Source organism: Lotus japonicus, chromosome 2, assembly GCF_012489685.1.
Source record: "Lotus japonicus ecotype B-129 chromosome 2, LjGifu_v1.2".
Classification (NCBI taxonomy): Eukaryota; Viridiplantae; Streptophyta; class Magnoliopsida; order Fabales; family Fabaceae; genus Lotus; species Lotus japonicus.
Genome location: NC_080042.1, coordinates 20020971 through 20040966, shown reverse-complemented (window position 1 = coordinate 20040966; position 19996 = coordinate 20020971).

The following is a 19996-nucleotide window of genomic DNA, read 5'->3' as shown; positions in this document are numbered from 1 at the left end:
AGGAAAGTGGAAAACATATTTTCTAAAGCTGGACATCTGCGTGAAATTTTCGTCCAAAGGCAGAGAAGGGTGGGAAGGCGTTTCAGAGTTGGTTTTGTACGTTACAACACTGATGAGGAAGCTTGGATTGCAATCCGAAAGTTCAATGGATTACGGTTGGATGGGGCGTTCCTGGAGGTAAAGAAAGCCAAGTATCAAAGAGTACCTCGTCAAGGCGAAGCACAACGTATATGGAGACCCTCAGAGACTAGGAAGATCGATAAATCGCATCAACAAAAAATTTGGAAACCAAAGGTGAAAGCTACAGGTGCCTTGACAGAAAAACTTCAAGGAGATGGGAGCCTTTCATACACGACGTCCAATATAGATAAAGAATGGCTCAAACGGTGCGCGGGGGCATCGATGCATGGTTTACAGTCCATAGAAAGCTTGCAGGAGATTTTTATTAGAAATGGTTTAACAAGCTTTAACATCAAACCCATGGGGGCGAAGGAAGTGTTATTAGAATTTCAATCCGAAGAGGATAAAGATTTTTTAAAGGAAGCGAGGGGTTTTTTTGAGGATCGCTTTGAAGGAATCTCTTTGACACCAGAGTTATGGTGTGCTACATCACACTTGGTGTGGGTGAGACTATGGAAGGTACCGATGTGTGCCTGGAATGGTGATTTTTTTGATATGGTGGCAACTACTTTTGGAAGGTACGTATGTATGGATGGTCCTACAGAAAGAAAAGAACACTTGGATTATGCAAGAATATTGGTGGAGACGACGGTACCGGTATTCAACCCTCGAGAAGTAACAATACAGTTCGAATCCGGGGTCAGCTCGATTATTATCGAACGGGAAACTTCACTCGCTCATGATTGTAAAAGGGAGGAGGCTCATGCTGAAAATCCTGTTGATAATTCATCATTGGACTCAAAGGAAACGAACACTTGGGAGAACGGAGATGAGGAAGACATTTCTCAGCGAAATATGGATCCAGAAGATGTTTCAAATACTGATGATTTGTCCAACACTGGGCACGGCGGAGGAACGGTGACCAGAAACGCCGGTGAGAGGGTGAACAAACCTGACGAGTTAGAAGACACGTGGCGCAATCAAGGAAACTGTAACACCCCGATTTCGGTGGCGTCACTTTAGTAACCAAAATAAACTTAATGCGGAAAAACGTAAATATTTTTTTTTTATAATAATAACTAAGACAAGACTGAATTGAATAAAACCCAAATGCGAAAGGTAACAGAACTAATACACAATACATATAACATTCCCCGCTGTAAGTAGCGACCTCGTCACGAGTAACCTCCAGTGACGGAAAGTAGAAAAGTGTAACGCCCGTAGGCAAAATGTACAATCCCCAAAATGATAGGTCAAGTGTCAGCAACACAAGCCCTCCAAAAATAAGAATAAGTCAGAGCTATGACACTAACACCCAACCTTAGTAGACTCTAAACACTCATCCCCTATACTTCCATCATCGACTCTCATCTGGTCATGCATGAAGTCCGGGTCCACGTCGAAGGCTCAGCGGTAGTCATTTCGCTCCGGGTCTTCCCCGAATGACGAAGAATCACGAAAGAATCCATCGACGGCATCTGACAAAAAGGGCATACATAGCCCCCCAAACACAGGTAGCACGTGCAAGGGTCAACTTACGGAATATAGGATAGAGAATACAAGACACCAGATAAAGTATAAGGGGTATATATATATATGTTGTCTATATACATATAAGTTCTGCATTGTCTACCCTAAGGTTTAAACATAGCATGTTATCAACACTCTAGTACAATTCCATCATCAAAGCACATAACGATATCTATCAACATCTACTCATCAAAACACATAACGATGTTTATCAACATCAACTCATCAAAACATATAACGATACAATTAGAGTGCATGATATGTCAATGAAACGTCACTCTCGACGGTTCCAGAAAGAGTAGGTTGGGCACGTTTGAGTCGGTCCTAACACTGGCATTGTGTCGACCATAACCCCCGAGTGTCACTTACAACCTTGACATAGCCGGATCAGTCCTAACCCTGCGGGTCGACTTTTCCCTCCGCTATGCCCGACAATCAACAGGTCGATCCTAACCTCACGGTCGATCATATCCCCCGTCGATGTCCGAATTACCCGAAGGTATAAACTGTACCCGAAGGCATAAACTGTACCCGAAGGCATAAACTGTACCCGAAGGTATAAACTGTACCCGAAGGCATAAACTGTACCCGAAGGCATAAACTGTACCCGAAGGCATAAACTGTACCCGAAGGTATAAACTGTACCCGAAGGCATAAACTGTACCCGAAGGCATAAACTGTACCTGAAGGCATAAACTGTACCCGAAGGCATAAACTGTACCCGAAGGTATAAACTGTACCCGAAGGCATAAACTGTACCCGAAGGCATAAACTGTACCCGAAGGCATAAACTGTACCCGAAGGCATAAACTGTACCCGAAGGTATACACTTAACTCATGATGATTCCTCGAATCATCCGACTCATCTCCATCCGATGGTCAAAAACTGCTCAGCGAGCAAAGAGTATCGACATACTCGAAAACTATCAGTCTCCCGGCTTATCCCTCGGATAGCCCAACGACATAACTGCTCCCACAGCACAAGAGTATCAACATACTCAAAACTTCTCAACTTTCTCAACACTTGGATCCGACGACACTTCTCATTTTCCACAACTAAGATTTGCATCCAAAGCTTCCTTTCGAGGTTAACGCCATTACTTAAAGATTTAGAGGTTGTTTAATGTCTTATGAGTTTTCTTTTCAAAATAATATCCTTTTAGTCTTATCGCAAATCCTATAAGTTCTCGGGATCTCCAAATCCCCAAATGACTCCAGAGAATGTCTCGATCCATACACATCATAACAAGGCCCTAATCTCATTCGTCCTATCAAACTTCCTCCAAAACTCTCAAAATAAAATCGGCATGACCTGCCCGCTATCCTCACCATTCAGAATCTCAGTTTCTAGCGCAAAGCATATTTAAATCATCACAATCAACAACATGTCATATATCCATAAATCTCATCATAAACACTTAACACTTAGCGTATAAAGCATGCACCACACATCCTAGATTACCCACATAGCACAATAGCATGTAATTCACTCTCAAAAACATTCAGTAGATGAATCATCTACATTGTCAGCCGAAGCCTCAGAAAACATTTTACCAGTCAAACACAAACAAGTGCATAAACAATAAATCTAGTCGAATTCATCGACACCTAAAGCATTAACTAGCAAGGTAAGTTGCCCTTACCTCTAGTTATTCCAGCGTTCTCCTCAAACGTTCCTTCACAATGAGCTCCTTGATCTTCAGGAAATTCTTCAAAAGAACCTTTAAAGTAAAACCACATAATTCTATCAAAATCTATCGGAAACTAAGCTATCAATGCTCACTAAGGTTACACGAAGTAGTTCATACTCCGAGGTACGATAATCTAGCGCGAAAGGACAAGTTTTCGGAAAAGGAATTTTCCCCCTCCTCCTCTATAGGGCTCGGCCACTTTTCACAATTGTGGGGCTCAATTTTTCTTCGATCAAACTTGGTTCCTATGCTTTCATTAGCCGTAACTAAGGGTATTCTGAACTCGGAAAAATTATCGGATCAAAAACTGTCGCAGGGGTATTTTGGTCATGATTTTTAACTTAGAAATTTCAAAACTGAAATCCCAAAAACCAAATTTTGCAGGGACGTTACTAACGACGTTTATGACAACTAATCCTACTAACACTAAGCTAAGGCGATATGTTTTAGCCTAAAGGTTGAAGCTTTACCTCAAAAACTCCAAAAATGGGTATTTAAGGCTAAAATTGATTCCGGCGGAATTCCGGCGACATAACGGAAAATTTAACCCGGCAGAAGTGATCTTGGGCACATATAGAAGAGGTTTAGAATCAGAAATGAAAGATTCAGGATAGTTTTGCAAAAACCCATAAACTATCCGCTCAGAAAACTCTACAGAAAAGCTATGGAAAAAGCGATCAGAGGTAAGGATTAGCGACTATACCTCGAAGCCTTGAAGTAGCAATTGATTGATCGACGATCAAGCAAACGATGAAGAAAATCTTCTCTTCTCCCTCCCTTGTAGAACTCGCGGCCTTGATGAAGAAAATGGAGGAAAATTTGAGTTTTTCTTCCTTTCTTTGCTATATATAAAAGTTGGAAATTCGCGGGAAAATGAAAGTTTTGCGAATCTAATTTTTCCGGCGTCATACTCCGTGAATTAGTAGATATGTTTTGGCGAAAGAATTCCAAAACTAAAATGAGGTCTCTTTGTATTTTTGGCAACTAAAGCATAGTCGGTATAAAACTATTTTACCCGATAAGTTGCTTTTTGCATCGAATGTCGGAATGGAAAACTTCCTTCGGAAGAAAGATTGAAATCATCAAGAGAAATGGGTGTACGCGTGTAGAATAATCATTTGAAGCTCTGAATAGAAAAAGTCTTCATCGTCGAGAAATTCTAGGGTTTTGAAATACCAGGTATTCGGTTTCGGCAAACTTCCGATGATTGGAATCGGACGTTCGTAGATCCTAGAGTTTCGCCTCGAAACGATTTTGATATATGGAAAAAGAGAAGTTCTAACATTTCTCTGAAGATTTTTGGAATTAACTTCCATCGTGCCTAAAAGTGAAAATTAGCTATATACTAGGGTTTCTGACCTAGGTTAAGCGTATAACGATCGTACTATAACTTTTATCGATCATGATGTAATCCTTTGACTTTTCCTGAACTTTCTCCTTCATAAATTTATTTCATTTGGTAAACTCTAGTTCAGGTTTCCCTTCACAATACATCAACCCTAATCGTAAATGGAAATCTCTTCCACTGATCCTAAGCTTAAAATCTTGGGTCTTACATTACTACCCTCCAAAAAGAAAGTTTCGTCCTCGAAACTTAAGGGTCAGTAATAGTTCTGGATATTATTCCTTGATCTTTTCCTCTAACTCCCACATAACACCGTCCGTGTCTTTATTCCAAATAATTTTCACTAAAACACTCTGCTTTCTCTTCGATTGTTTCACTCTTCTAGCCCCAATGCTGGTTCGACGGCGTCTCAACAGACATAACATCTTTCAACTTGCCGAGGTTTAACTACAATCGTCAATGATGACACCACTAAAACTCTTACTCGAATATGATCTCCAGCTTCTGAAGTCAATCTTTACCCTAAGATTCTCATTCCACTTAGCAAAATTCACTCGCTAATCTCTAGCTTGTATCACCGAAATCCATAACAAGTTTCATTCACTCTTAGACTTTAAGCAACTTGTCCAAATATGACAACCTCAAGTGTTCATCTTAATACTAACACTTCCCTTTTCTGTAACCTGATCACCATCTCGTCAATCAACTTCTTAATCTCTCTATCAAATTCGAACCAACTTCGAGTCCTAGAAACTTGAGACAACAATTCATAGACTTAAAACCTGAACCTTCACCAAGTTTGGACCTCTAATGTCCGTTAATTCTTCAATGCTTCCTAAATGAATATCCATTTCTTCAAACTATATCTCCTTCGCAAGAGAACTTATACTTAATGCGAACTTTTTCCCCCCAGCTCGACTAATTCTCGATCCAATCAAGTTAATCTTACCAATCCTTCTATCAAAGTCCATAGCCAGCTCTGATTCCGAATATCACCCCCTCAATATTAAGTTGATCAAGCCTAATACATCGAAGGTGAAATTTAGAAAAACCCACTGGAACAGTCAATGAGTTCCTATCATCCAATAGTCACAAATATCCTGACCTCAAATCCTCAACGATTCCGCTACGGAACTACACGCCCTCGACATCATACGTATACTATCCATAAGAAATCTCTATGAGATTCATTCTTCAGCTTCTAGCTTCCTTTTAAACGTATCGGTAGAAGACTACTTTCTAAGCTTAGCGTGTCATTCTAAACCTCGTATAACTTCTATAGCTAAAATACGAGCTACGGTCAAATAAGGTATTAATAGGCGTAATAACTATAAGGTCAAAGCTTAGACAGTATAAGTAAGTTAGGTGTGTTTGCACACGCTACGAGAGTAATGGAATATATTATACTGAAATGAGAAAGAATGGTTAGAAGGTTACCGTCGTTCTTGCGCTCTCCTCTGGCTAACTTCTTCGATCCTCCTCCGTCCATGATATAAACTCTTCCTCTAGTAGTGAGGCGCTTTCCCCTTGCAGTGTGAACAGATGGCTCCTTCTTGGGCGCCTTACAATCCACAGCTCGATGTCCCACTCGGTTGCAATTAAAGCATCTTGGTCCAGTCACTGGGCACTTGTCAGCAAAATGTCCAGTCTTCCCACACCTGAAACATGTCACATCCGTGTTGCCGACTTGATGCCTTGCACCTCCAGTAGCAAGGGTCATCGGTTTGTACTGCCCTAGGGTATAACCTTCCCCCATAGGGCGCTGATAAGGCTTCTTCATCTGAAACCTTCCTTTTCCAAGATTGTCTTGGGAACTCGACCTCATCGGTCCCCCAGTTCCAGCTCCATTCATCCTTCTATTTTTCATCAGCTCCACCTCTGTGGCCTTCTCCACCAAAGCTTGAAATCGTATAATCCCCAAAGGCCTCACTGAATCTTCGATGTCTGCTCTCAGCCCATTCAGAAACCGCTTACACATGTAGCGTTCATCAACATGGTTGTTGAAAAACTGGAAGTGCTTAGCCAATGATTCCAGCTTGGAAGCATACTCAGGTACGGTCATGCTCCCTTGACCCAGGGTCAGAAATTGTGCCTCCCGCTCGTCTCGAGCGCTAGTTGGAAAGTACTTCTCTAGAAACGCAGTACGAAAGGAGTTCCAATTCACCTCTTCGTGGTTAGCCCTCATAATTCCTCTGGTACCCTTCCACCAGTACTCAGCGTCGCCCAGCAGCAGATAAGTTGCCAGGCCCACCTTGGCCCCTTCACTAGTCTGTAGTACTTCAAAAATCTTCTCAATCTCTTGGATCCAGAGATCCGCCTTGTCCGGGTCGGTCCCACCCGTGAACTTGGGTGGATTCTGTCTTCTGAAATCATTCAATCCCCTGTTCTGGTCCAGGGCTGCTTCTCTCTGAAGCCGGTGTAGCTCACGTGTATCCTCAGTAGCACGCCTATGTGCATTGTCATTCGTCTGTACAGTCATTGCTTGGACCAAAGTGGCCACCATCTCAGCAAGTTGGTTAGAGTTCACCATGTTCTGTTAAGTTAAGCAAACAGTTAGTACTCATCATAAGATAGCATCTAGCATGACTATACAATATGATTAAGCAATAACTTCAATCAATTCTAAGCGAAAAATCGCTTGCAGACAATCAATTTTTTTACTCTTTGCAGAGTCACACAACCTAGCACAGAAGACCTATTCCCCAACAACTCCCGAAAGACTCGACCGTGCTCTGATACCACAATGTAACACCCCGATTTCGGTGGCGTCACTTTAGTAACCAAAATAAACTTAATGCGGAAAAACGTAAATATTTTTTTTTTATAATAATAACTAAGACAAGACTGAATTGAATAAAACCCAAATGCGAAAGGTAACAGAACTAATACACAATACATATAACATTCCCCGCTGTAAGTAGCGACCTCGTCACGAGTAACCTCCAGTGACGGAAAGTAGAAAAGTGTAACGCCCGTAGGCAAAATGTACAATCCCCAAAATGATAGGTCAAGTGTCAGCAACACAAGCCCTCCAAAAATAAGAATAAGTCAGAGCTATGACACTAACACCCAACCTTAGTAGACTCTAAACACCCATCCCCTATACTTCCATCATCGACTCTCATCTGGTCATGCATGAAGTCCGGGTCCACGTCGAAGGCTCAGCGGTAGTCATTTCGCTCCGGGTCTTCCCCGAATGACGAAGAATCACGAAAGAATCCATCGACGGCATCTGACAAAAAGGGCATACATAGCCCCCCAAACACAGGTAGCACGTGCAAGGGTCAACTTACGGAATATAGGATAGAAAATACAAGACACCAGATAAAGTATAAGGGGTATATATATATATGTTGTCTATATACATATAAGTTCTGCATTGTCTACCCTAAGGTTTAAACATAGCATGTTATCAACACTCTAGTACAATTCCATCATCAAAGCACATAACGATATCTATCAACATCTACTCATCAAAACACATAACGATGTTTATCAACATCAACTCATCAAAACATATAACGATACAATTAGAGTGCATGATATGTCAATGCAACGTCACTCTCGACGGTTCCAGAAAGAGTAGGCTGGGCACGTTTGAGTCGGTCCTAACACTGGCATTGTGTCGACCATAAACCCCGAGTGTCACTTACAACCTTGACATAGCCGGATCAGTCCTAACCCTGCGGGTCGACTTTTCCCTCCGCTATGCCCGACAATCAACAGGTCGATCCTAACCTCACGGTCGATCATATCCCCCGTCGATGTCCGAATTACCCGAAGGTATAAACTGTACCCGAAGGTATAAACAGTACCCGAAGGCATAAACTGTACCCGAAGGCATAAACTGTACCCGAAGGTATAAACTGTACCCGAAGGCATAAACTGTACCCGAAGGTATAAACTGTACCCGAAGGCATAAACTGTACCCGAAGGGATAAACTGTACCCGAAGGTATAAACTGTACCCGAAGGCATAAACTGTACCCGAAGGCATAAACTGTACCCCAAGGCATAAACTGTACCCGAAGCCATAAACTGTACCCGAAGGCATAAACTGTACCCGAAGGCATAAACTGTACCCGAAGGCATAAACTGTACCCGAAGGTATAAACTTAACTCATGATGATTCCTCGAATCATCCGACTCATCTCCATCCGATGGTCAAAAACTGCTCAGCGAGCAAAGAGTATCGACATACTCGAAAACTATCAGTCTCCCGGCTTATCCCTCGGATAGCCCAACAACATAACTGCTCCCACAGCACAAGAGTATCAACATACTCAAAACTTCTCAACTTTCTCAACACTTGGATCCGACGACTCTTCTCGTTTTCCACAACTAAGATTTGCATCCAAAGCTTCCTTTCGAGGTTAACGCCATTACTTAAAGATTTAGAGGTTGTTTAATGTCTTATAAGTTTTCTTTTCAAAATAATATCCTTTTAGTCTTATCGCAAATCCTATAAGTTCTCGGGATCTCCAAATCCCCAAATGACTCCAGAGAATGTCTCGATCCATACACATCATAACAAGGCCCTAATCTCATTCGTCCTATCAAACTTCCTCCAAAACTCTCAAAATAAAATCGGCATGACCTGCCCGCTATCCTCACCATTCAGAATCTCAGTTTCTAGCGCAAAGCATATTTAAATCATCACAATCAACAACATGTCATATATCCATAAATCTCATCATAAACACTTAACACTTAGCGTATAAAGCATGCACCACACATCCTAGATTACCCACATAGCACAATAGCATGTAATTCACTCTCAAAAACATTCAGTAGATGAATCATCTACATTGTCAGCCGAAGCCTCAGAAAACATTTTACCAGTCAAACACAAACAAGTGCATAAACAATAAATCAAGTCGAATTCATCGACACCTAAAGCATTAACTAGCAAGGTAAGTTGCCCTTACCTCTAGTTATTCTAGCGTTCTCCTCAAACGTTCCTTCACAATGAGCTCCTTGATCTTCAGGATATTCTTCAAAAGAAGTTTTAAAGTAAAACCACAGAATTCTATCAAAATCTATCGGAAACTAAGCTATCAATGCTCACTAAGGTTACACGAAGTAGTTCATACTCCGAGGTACGATAATCTAGCGCGAAAGGACAAGTTTTCGGAAAAGGAATTTTCCCCCTCCTCCTCTATAGGGCTCGGCCACTTTTCACAATTGTGGGGCTCGATTTTTCTTCGATCAAACTTGGTTCCTATGCTTTCATTAGCCGTAACTAAGGGTATTCTGAACTCGGAAAAATTATCGGATCAAAAACTGTTGCAGGGGTATTTTGGTCATGATTTTTAACTTAGAAATTTCAAAACTGAAATCCCAAAAACCAAATTTTGCAGGGACGTTACTAACGACGTTTATGACAACTAATCCTACTAACACTAAGCTAAGGCGATAGTTTTTAGCCTAAAGGTTGAAGCTTTACCTCAAAAACTCCAAAAATGGGTATTTAAGGCTAAAATTGATTCCGGCGGAATTCCGGCGACATAACGGAAAATTTAACCCGGAAGAAGTGATCTTGGGCACATATAGAAGAGGTTTAGAATCAGAAATGAAAGATTCTGGATAGTTTTGCAAAAACCCATAAACTATCCGCTCAGAAAACTCTACAGAAAAGCTATGGAAAACTATCCTGAATCTTTCATTTCTGATTCTAAACCTCTTCTTTATGTGCCCAAGATCACTTCTGCCGGATTAGATTTTCCGTTATGTCGCCGGAATTCCGCCGGAATCAATTTTAGCCTAAAATACCCATTTTTGGGGTTTTTGAGGTAAAGCTTCAACCTTTAGGCTGAAAACTATCGCCTTAGCTTAGTGCTAGTAGGATTAGTTGTCATAAACGCCGTTGGTGACGTCCCTGCAAAATTTGGTTTTTGGGATTTCAGTTTTGAAATTTCTAAGTTAAAAATCATGACCAAAATACCCCTGCGACAGTTTTTGATCCGATAATTTTTCCGAGTCCAGAATACCCTTAGTTACGGCTAATGATAGTATAGGAACCAAGTTTGATCGAAGAAAAATCGAGTCTCCTAATTGCACAAAGTGGCCGAGCCCTATTAGGGGGGAGGAGGAAAATTTCCTTTTCCGAAAACTTGTCTTTTCGCGCTAGATTATCGTACCTTAGAGTATAGATTACTTCGAGTAACCTTAGTCAGTATCGATAGCTTAGTTTTCGATAGATTCTGATAGTATTTCTGTGACTTTGCTTTAAAGGAACTTTTGAGGAATTTCCTGAGGAGCAACGCTTTGCTTGTGAGGAAGAGTTAGAAGATAATCCTGGAGAATCTGCAGGTGAGGGCTTCTCACTGAATCTCTAGTTAATGCTTAGGGTCGATGTTTCGACATTGTTTACTGTTTATGCACTGGAATTGTGTGTGATTGGAAAATGTTTTCTGAGGCTTCGGCTGACAATGTAGATGATTCATCTACTGAATGTTTTTGAGATTGTCTTACATGCTTTGTGCTATGTGGGTAATCTAGGATGTGTGGTGCATGCTTTATATGCTAAGTGCTAAGTGTTTATGATGCGATTTATTGATATATGACATGTTGTTGATTGTGATGATTTAAATATGCTCTGTACTGGAATCTGAGATTCTGAATGGTGAGAATAGCGGGCAGGTCATGCCGATTTTATTTTGAGAGTTTTGAGAAAGTTTGATAGGACGAACGAGGTTCAGAACCTTAATTTTGTTTAGTGGATCGAGACATCCTCTGGAAGCGACTTGGGATTGGGAGATCCTGCAAATGTATAAGACTTGCGATAAGACGAAATGGAATCTATTTTATAAAGAAAATTCATAAGACCTTAAATAACCTCAAAATCTTTAAGTAATGATAACAACCTCGAAGGAAGGCATTGGAAGTCAAGTCATAGTTTTGGAAAAACGAGGAGTGTCGTCGGATCCAAGTGTTGAGGAGTTTGGTAAGTTCTGAGTATGTTGGTACTCCTTCGCTCGTTGAGCAGTTTGTTAGCCATCCAAGGGATGAGCCGAGAAGCTTCACTGAGGCGTGAGACCTTGTGAATGCGTGATACTCCACTGAGGCGTGAGACCTTGTGGAAAGCATGGACCTTCACTGAGGCGTGAGACCTCGTGAACAGCATGAAGCTTCACTGAGGCGTGAGACCTTGTGAATGCGGGATACTCCACTGAGGCGTGAGACCTTGTGGAAAGCATGGAACTCCACTGAGGCGTGAGACCTTGTGAGAGCATGAAACTTCACTGAAGCGTGAGACTTCGTGAGAGCATTGATGACCCGAAGAGTCATCGTGAGTGGTTGCACTCATTTTATGATTATTGTATTTTGTCGCAGAATCGACTTTACCTTAGGGTAAGCTTTTAGAAACTTTAATTTACCTAGAACACGTGGCGACGTGTCGAGTGAGATCGGAGACGTTGGTTGACTAATCATCCTGCATTCATGCAACATTAATGGGGTATTAACACAGGACGTACTCTGGACCTCGTCGGATTCCAAAATGGTCATAAGACCCGGATTTCCGTGAAAGAGCGTTTGTAAACGTCTCTTGTAGCAGACCGAAATGGCAGACCTACGGGTTACGGCTGATCTGACTACCTTTGTGTGGTGTAAGAGACACGCGGGCAGAAATGGTCCCACTGTTGCTGGTGCTAGGATTGACCCGTTGATGTCCATCCCAGAGGCACGCGAGCGGAAATGGTCCCACCGTTGCTGGTGCTAGGATTGACTCGTTGTTGTCCATACCTTTGTTTGGTGTAAGAGGCACGCGGGCAGAAATGGTCCCACCGTTGCTGGTGCTAGGATTGATCCGTTTGATGTCCATCCGTTCCGGATTGCATATTGGTTGACTGGGTTAACCTGCATATCATTTCATGCAACATGCATACTGACATAGTTGATGAGTGTGTTTGATACTTGTTAGTTCTACTTGATGCATGTTAACTGTGATTTACAGTCGTTATATTCTTTGTGGAAATATGCAACCCTAGGATGTTATCCCTAGTTATAAGCCTAAGTGGCTATTATCTTATTTATATCTATTGGTGCTATTATTTACATAATTCTTTGGAGTTGACCCTCGCGTCTTCTGTGTGTGCTTTGGCGAACAAACGCCCTTTGTCAGATGTCTTTGGCGGGCTGATTCATGATGGTTCATCCTTCGGGAGGAACTAGGGTTGAGATGCGGGAACTGGAGCGTATCGCGGTAGCGAGAGGAGGACGGATGGTGTACATAGACTAGGTCGTTCTGGATTTCAAATTCGGACGACGATCACGCTAGCATGTAGGAATGAGTGTTAGTGTGAGCTCCTCGAGATGGGATTAGTGTAGGAGTAGAGTCTTAGCTCTGAACATCATTTGTTTTCTTTGGGGACAGGGTAGTTTCCCACCTATAGCTTTTTGTGTGGTTCTTTACGAGAATCACAGAGAGTTGGTTGGACTTAGGAGGTCTTGCTTCAGGCCGATGGGCCAGCTTATTCTCAGTTTTGAGGGATGGTGTTGCGGACACTTGACCTTTCTTGTGGATTGTACCTTTTGCCTTCGGGCGTTACACTTTTCTTTCCGTCACTGGAGGTTTACTCGTGACGAGGTTACTACTACAGCGGGGGCTGTTTATATATTGTATATTAGTTCTGATTATTGTTATTGTTGGGTTTTATTTAATTCAGTCTTGTCTTAGTTATTATCGAAAAAAAAAATATTCACGTTTTTCCGCATTAAGTTTATTTTGGTTACTAAAGTGACGCCACCGAAATCGGGGTGTTACACGGACGTTCGTAGATCCTAGAGTTTCGCCTCGAAACGATTTTGATATATGGAAAAAGAGAAGTTCTAACATTTCTCTGAAGATTTTTGGAATTAACTTCCATCGTGCCTAAAAGTGAAAATTAGCTATATACTAGGGTTTCTGACCTAGGTTAAGCGTATAACGATCGTACTATAACTTTTATCGATCATGATGTAATCCTTTGACTTTTCCTGAACTTTCTCCTTCATAAATTTATTTCATTTGGTAAACTCTAGTTCAGGTTTCCCTTCACAATACATCAACCCTAATCGTAAATGGAAATCTCTTCCACTGATCCTAAGCTTAAAATCTTGGGTCTTACAGAAACGACGAGGCGGAATTGGGGGATAGAAATCAGTCGCTGATTTTGTTTGAAAAAGAACGGCTGATTCAGCAATCTTTGCAATGGTCAATCCAAACACAGCATCAAAACGCAGAGGAATTAAGGAATCTGAATGCCATAACGGGTGGTCAAACTTTGATGGGGGGGGAGAGATTGTGGGCAAATGATCAGGAGTGGTCTTTGGAATTATTAAATGGACAGTTACAGATTTCAAATAATAAGGGAGATGTATTAGTTTTGTCCAAAGGGCCCACACGGGTTTTCTCCCATGGACCAGCGGTTATGGGTTCTTTGTTTGAATCTCAAAAACGTTTGTGTGGGCCGCAACTTATTGCCAACAATAACACATTGAATGAATCTGATTTGGCCCTACTAGAGATGGGTCAACAAGCTGGAGGACCGAATGATTTTGAGGGATCTCTCTTTGATGATATATCACAAACAGAGATCGATGATGCTGTGCCTGTAACGAGAAAAAGAGGCAGACCAAGGAAGCTGAAACAACGGCGAGAAGGGGTAGAGGGCGTCCTCGTGGGAGCAAAAATAAGCAGGTGCGCAGAAAGGGAACTTCATCTTGGCGTGCAGAAGCAAAGGGGGAGCAACGCATGCTAACACGTGCTCAGAAAACCTGGATTCTTGGAAAAGAGTTGGGTTTGGTGTATCAGGGATCAGAGGAGCTTATGATTGAGGGATTGGAGGCACAAATTGCTTCTAATCATCCATCTGTACCTAATTAATGGAGTTGGGGGTGTGGGTCACATGGAATGTGAGGGGATTATGTGGCTCAGGGAAGAGGAGGGTGGTGAAGCATGCAGTGTCTAAACTAAAGCCAACGGTGCTGCTGTTTCAAGAAACAAAGCTTGATGCTCAGAGACAACACAATTTGGAGGATATGGCCAAGACCTTACATATGGGTCTTGTGACCGTACCAGCATCAGGGACATCAGGAGGGTTAGCAACATTGTGGAGATTAGGTTCCTTGGAGGTTGTGGGGTTGAGGTGTGAGAGAAGGTACATACTTTTATTTGTTAAGTACCCAGGTATAGCTGAAATTTTGTTGGTGGGGAATATATACGGGGCTCATACAGGGGAAAATCGAAGACTGATGTATGCAGAATTGTTGGAGGAAATGCAAGGTCATATTGGGGGTATGATTCTAGGGGGTGACTATAACACAATTTTAAAGGATGGGGAGAGGAAAAATGAGGCAGGATTGGGAGTGGGGGATCGTGAGTTTAAGGAGTTTGTGGGTGAGGCAGGACTGCTGGATTTCCCTCTTCAGAATTCACAATTCACTTGGTTCTCCTCGCGCAACAATGGCATCTGGAGCAGACTGGACAGATGGTTTGTATCGGAGGATTTCATGATGCTATGTACTAATGTCACACAGACAGTGTTGGATTGGAGCTGCTCTGATCATCGTGCGGTCTCAATCTCTTTTGGGTCAAAAGATTTTGGACCAAAGCCATTTTATTATTTCAATCACTGGGTATTGGAGGATGGTTTCCAGGAGCTTGTGCGGGACTGGTGGGATTCAGCTATAGTTGAGGGCTGGTCTGGCTTTGTATTACAGTCCAAGTTAAAGGGACTAAGGGTGAAAATTAGAGAGTGGAGAAAAAAGAAAGGTTCCTGGGGTGTGGAGAAAATAAAGATTTTAGAGGAATCATTGAATGGCATTATGCAGCGGATGGAAAATGAGGGAGTGTCTGAGAACTTGAGGAGAGACAGGTTGGTTATTTTAGAGGATTTATGGAAGGAATATCGAGTGGAAGAACGAACTTGGCTTGCTAAATCAAGGCTGCGTTGGATGAAAGAGGGAGACCGAAATTCTCGTTATTTCCATAAGGTATGCAAAGTCAAGATGGCTAAGAAGAACTTGAGTCAGTTGGAGTTTGGAGGCAGAGTGCTGGAGGATCCTAATGAGATAAAGGAAGCTATTAAACAGCATTTTCAGACTTTCTTTCAACAAGAGGCGTGTGCAAGACCAGTTCTCCGTAATAGAGGATTGAAAAAGGTGTCTCCAGCAATGGCACTGTTTCTTGAATCAGATTTTTCAGAAGCTGAAATATGGGATGCAGTCAAAGGTTGTGAGGGAAATAAATCGCCAGGACCTGATGGTTTTACTTTGGCTTTTTACAGAGAATTCTGGGAAACAATTAAGGGTGATCTAGTTTCATTCTTTTCTGATTTTTATCGCACAGGTAAGATTGTGAAAGGGCTGAACTCGACATTCATTTCTCTAATTCCAAAGGGTATGCAACAGCGCTCAATAGCTGATTACAGGCCAATTAGCTTAATTGGCAGTATCTATAAGTTGTTATCTAAGGTGTTAGCGAACAGATTGGCTATGGTACTACCAGATTTGTTATCCGCTAATCAGTTTGCTTTTACAAAGGGGAGGCAGATTTCAGATTGCATCCTCATTGCCAATGAAGTTGTCCATACGTTGCAACGGAGGGTTGGGGGTGGACTGCTATTGAAACTTGATCTCGCTAAAGCTTACGATAAAGTAGAATGGGATTTCTTATTTAATTTAATGAGGGAAATGGAGTTTGGGGAGCGTTGGGTGAGATGGATTTAGGCGTGTGTGACTACAGCTTCATTGGCGGTTCTAATTAATGGATCGCCCTCAGAGTTTTTTGAGATTCAAAAAGGGCTGAGACAGGGGGATCCGTTGTCGCCTCTGTTATTTAATATCTGTGCAAATGGTCTGTCTGTCATGTTAAATCAAATTGTGGAAGATGCTGATCCTTGTGGGGTTTGTTTGGGGGGAGACTTGTATTTGAATCATTTGCAATTTGCGGATGATGTGTTGATTTTTTGTGAGAATGATTTCATGCAATTGGAAAGGATTGCATGGGTTTTGGAAGCCTATCTTTTTGTTTCAGGTCTGAAGTTGAGCTTTTCAAAATCAGAACTCATTGGGGTGAATAAGGAAGCTGATTTGATGTCCCAGGCAGCTGATTTGCTCAATTTCAGTGTGGGAAATTTGCCTGTAATGTATTTGGGGTGCCCGTTAGGTGGCAATCCGAGAAGAATAAACTTCTGGAATTCTGTGGAGGCCAAAATGAAGAAGAAATTGGGATCCTGGAACTCAAAACATTTATCTTTGAGTGGTAAGCTTGTACTACTGAAAGCAGCTTTAAACTCCATTCCTTTGTACCATATGGCAAATTTTTTAGCTCCAATTGGAGTGGTGAGGAGCTTTGAGAAGATCATGAGAGGATTCCTATGGGGTGGGGTTGAAGGTAAGAGGAAAATAGCATGGGTGGCTTGGGAGGATGTATGCAAAGGGAAGAGCTTTGGGGGCTTAGGCGTTGGCTATTTAGCGAGTAAAAATAAAGCATTGCTATTGAAGTGGATATGGCGTTTTGGTAGAGAACCAGATGCGTTATGGCGACATGTGATTTGTACCAAATATGGCTTGGAAGAAAGAATGGTGTTACTCAAAGTGGAAGATATCAAACAGAGTGAGTGTTCAATATTAGCTGCTGATATATTGAAAATCTTTAAGGGTCAAACTCAAGAGGCTATGCTATTCGGCGAGGGGTTGATGTGTAAGGTGGGTAATGGAACAAGAGTCCGATTTTGGGCAGATCCTTGGTGCTCCGACGGGGCTTTGCAAACTGAATATCCTCGTGTTTTTGCCCTCTCCAATGACAAACAAGCGCTGATTAGTGATGTTGGAACAATTGTTGGGGGCAAGTGGGTTTGGGCGCTGGACTTTCGTCGTGATTTCCTGGGTTGGGAGCACCAACAATATAATAGTTTTTACAGCGAATTAATGCTTTGGTTCCATCAAAATCCAATGATGATTCTGTGCTCTGGAAGGGTGACAAATTGGGTTTTTTCTCAGTAAAGGCGTTGACAAAGCTGGTGGAGGAAAAACACTGTAATCATGCTGTTTGGAAAATACCAGGGACAGTGGTTAATTGGCTACCAGCAAAGGTTGCCTTGTTCGCTTGGCAAGTTCAGAGCAATCGAATTGCAACCAAGGCAAATTTGGTAGCGAGAGGTGTTCATTTGGAGGAGGGAGCGATGTGTGCATTGTGTGCCGAGGATTTGGAATCCACAAGTCATCTTTTTCTACATTGCAATGTGGTGGCATCCTTGTGGCATAGAGTATTACAACGGGAAGGTATCGCATGGGTACTGCCGGGGACCATACCATCCTTGTTACAATGCTGGGAGGTGCTGGGATTTAAAACCGATAAACATGTATGGTCACTGATACCGTTTGCGTTATTCTGGTCATGCTGGCTTGAAAGAAACGCTGTTATCTTCTCCCAAAAACTCTTCTGTGTGGAAAATGTTTGGGATATAATGCTTGCTCGTGTATATTGGTGGGTGAAAGGTAATAGGGATGATTTTGCATACTCGTTGGAGCAATTTGTAGCAGGTTTTGAATTTGTGAAGCTGCATAAAAATCAGGTACCGCGAGGTAATGTGGTTTGGACACCCCCACCATATGGGGTTTTAAAATTTAATGTGGACGGGGCTGCTAAAGGTAGCCCAGGAGTTAGTGGGATTGGAGGGGTGTTGCATAATTCAAATGGCAACATTTTGGGTTATTTCTCCATGTCAACTGGTATTTTGTGGGCTTATGAGGCGGAGGTACAGGCTATCCTACATGCTCTACTGTTCTGTCATCATTTTAACTGTCATCAGGTTCTTATTGAAAGTGATTCTACGTTAGCAATAGGGTGGACTTTAAATAGTCATAGGAGACCATGGAAGTTACAGCAGATTTTTAATCAGATTGATTATCTGTGGGAATTGGTATCTTGTGTGGGAATACAACACATTCTAAGGGAGGGTAATGGAGTAGCTGATTTTTGGGCTAAACAAGGATGTGGCAGATCTGATGTAATTTGGTCTTTCACTGAGACCAATTTTTAGCTTAAATGGGAGGGATGTTCCCATATCTCACTGTTTCATTCAATAAAGTTTCATTTTAGAAAAAAAAATAAATATCAACTTTAAAAGAAAAAATATAAAATTTTCATGATCAATAAAAAAATCATTAAAGGTATAATAATAATATATATAATTATTTTTTAAGGGAATAATATATATAATCATAAATATATTTAAATTGGAATATAGTTTATTTTTAACTTAATGTTCATTTTTTAAGAAGATATATGAAAAAATTAAATATGGAACTTTACACGCTATAAAGTCTTAAAAATTATGCAAACATGGGTTAGAAGATTTTTTTATGTTATTTATTCAAAATTAGTTTTCGTATTAAAATATTATCCTTGTATTATTAGTTTGACCATGAAATTAAAATTATGATTTTAAATATAGAAATATTGTGTCTGTCAAAACCAATATAGAAATATTGTGTATTACCGAAAAATATTAAATATGGTACCAAATTAAATATGAATTCAAATATGCCCTTTGCTAAAAGTTAATTAAAATTAACTTGATTCTTTTAAAATATAAAATATTCACTTTAAAATTAAAATATTCATATTTATAAGTACAAATATTAAATTTGTTACCAAATTAAATTTGATTTCAATTTTTTTTTCATAGAACGTTATTATGAATTTGACTCTTTTAATTAGTATGTAAATATCCATTTTAAATTAGAAAAATATAGAGTTATGATAATAACAATAATTAAGAATTTTGTGCACTTTTATGCACTTAGGTTTTTCAGGAACCATTCTTGTTCAGATTGTACTTTGCTCTTGCCTTGAGTTCATTTTGGCTCAACCAATTATTTAATAATATTCATTTCATTTTCAAAAAAAAAAATTAATAATTAAGAATATAAATCATTGACATAATAATATATAGTAGGTCATAAAAGTACTAAATATAGAATTTAAGTTTTTAACTAATTTTTTCATTAATATTTTAAGAAAAAAATTTATTTATGAAATTTTTCAAGCGGTAAAGGTGTGATGTATGTTATTGAAGTTCATGGTAACTACATCAAACTCCATGTGATGAATTCGCATAGGGTTAGTTTTTCTTAGAAAAGTGCTAAAGGGGAAGACTAGCAAAGCCATAGAGGGGAAAAAGACCCTCCATCAAGCCATCAACCATCTTACTTTATGGTCTCGTTGCTAACATATCCACCCTTAATTTCTTTTTTGTATAAATAGGGGTTCCTCCCTAAGTCATTTTTTGATTAATATGCCATTTTGACAAACTTATTTT